The sequence below is a fragment of the Marmota marmota genome, unplaced genomic scaffold (assembly GCF_001458135.2).
Source record: "Marmota marmota marmota unplaced genomic scaffold, marMar, whole genome shotgun sequence".
NCBI classification, from domain to species: Eukaryota; Metazoa; Chordata; class Mammalia; order Rodentia; family Sciuridae; genus Marmota; species Marmota marmota.
Genome location: NW_025999853.1, coordinates 46,538,651 through 46,540,277, shown reverse-complemented (window position 1 = coordinate 46,540,277; position 1,627 = coordinate 46,538,651). Strand labels below are relative to the sequence as shown.

At 49.2% G+C, this 1,627-nt stretch overlaps 1 protein-coding gene across 4 annotated transcripts in view; it reads left to right on the top strand.

The window, feature by feature from the left end:
* The first annotated feature begins 1,144 nt into the window (after positions 1–1,144).
* The window catches only part of Slc16a7 (solute carrier family 16 member 7), a 159,952-nt gene continuing 159,469 nt past the window's right edge, over positions 1,145–1,627 (top strand). For 3 of the 4 annotated variants that reach the window (XM_048806023.1, XM_048806004.1, XM_048805999.1), the window contains exon 1: positions 1,145–1,301. The gene's annotated coding sequence lies outside the window, so the exon portion shown is untranslated. Of the gene's footprint in view, positions 1,302–1,454; positions 1,474–1,627 lie in introns of those variants that run through there. The other variant, XM_048806011.1, reaches the window with a different exon arrangement.

Genomic DNA, 1,627 nt, shown 5'->3' with positions numbered 1-1,627 from the left:
GAAGTTGTAGAAAATAGAATTCAAGTTTTGTTCATGCCTACAGACTAGCTGTGGCAATGGTAAGACAGTGTAAATTTACTCAAGTGATTTCACCTGTGGTTTCCAAATGTGTAAAATGTGAACAATCATAGAATAGATCTAATAAGATCATTGTGAAATCAGGGTGGGGGAAGTGAGTTAAATTGGCAGAAAATTGCAATACAAGTTTTTAAATCCAAGTATATGTTTATTATTCTGGGCATTTTCTTTTACTCTAGGTAGCAATTCAACTTGAAAGTATCAAAGGAACCCAGTCTCTGGAGTAGCCTAAATGTTGATTTCCAGTCCTTCCTCTTTACAACTTCTTCGAGAAGTGTATTTTGGACAGAGGAAGGAATTAAACTAAAGACTGTAGAATTGCCATCATAACTAATGTTGTTCATTGTCAAATAACTAATTCCTCTTTCGAAGCATTAAATCATTTAATAAATTAAATCGAAAAGCAATCATTTACAAATGAATCTTTTTTTGTTGTTTCATATCTTCCTATTTTCAATATTACAGTTTTCTGTACTCCTTCTCCAATAGTATAAACTTTATTTTCCCCTTGGAGGGGATTGGTTGGTCAACTTTATTGCCCAAACTGACATCCCCACACCTGTCACCTGCTTCCCCCCCAAAAAAATCCTTAACTAAATTAACCGCTCAACCCTTTCCCTCTGAGTTCACAATGAGGATCTTCTAATTTCTCTCATTCTTCATGTCTTCTTTGCACACGTTGCTCTCCAATAGGTTGCACACTTCCCTGGGGGTATCTAAACAGACCTACCACACCTGTCTCACAGGTTAAGCCCAAAAGTCCTTCGCCTAAAGCACTAGAGGGCTGATCAGGAACAAAAGATCTCACTTGGTCACAACTAAAATCCGAAGTGGAGTTACTCAAGCCATAGAGAAAGAAAGGGTCTGTAGCGTTGACAGCGGCTTGGAGCATGCTCAGTCCCGTCACCGGGCGGTGCCCCCCCACTCCGCCCCAGCTGCACCCCACCCTGCTCCCGGCGGTCCTCTGACACAACCTCCCCCGGACCCTCCCCCCCATCCCCAGCCCCGGCGCGCGCTCCTCGGCACCCACAAGGGCGTTCAGCAGCGCGCCTCCCCTGCCCGCTGCCCCCCTCCTCCTCCGGCTGCTGCAAGCGAGGACACGTCAGGGGACATAAATAAATAAATAATTCCATTCACCGGGTGACAGCGAGGCGAACCGGCTGCGACTGGGCGGGGGAGGACCCAGAGCTGCAGCGCCCACCCTGTGCCAGAGATCAGATAAAGTAAGTACACTCCGGGAAGAAGGGAGGAGGAGGAGGAGGAAGAAAAGGAGGAGGCTCTGGCGGAGAGGAAGGCAGCGTGGGTCTGTCTGCAACTGGAGCTGCCCAGGGAGCCGCACGCGTGTGTACAAATAATGGCCAGCTTGTGACAAACGCGCCAACGCACAGTTTGCCAGTGAGCCCTTATATAGGCAAAAACCCCTGAAGCTGCCGCGGCCGAAGAACTGTGGTCAGCCGGGCGCACGGAGCGCGGAGCGGGAGTGGCAGGGGGCGAGCACGTCGGGGTGGTGGGCCTGCGGGGTCCCGGGAGGGATAGACCTGGGTGGTTT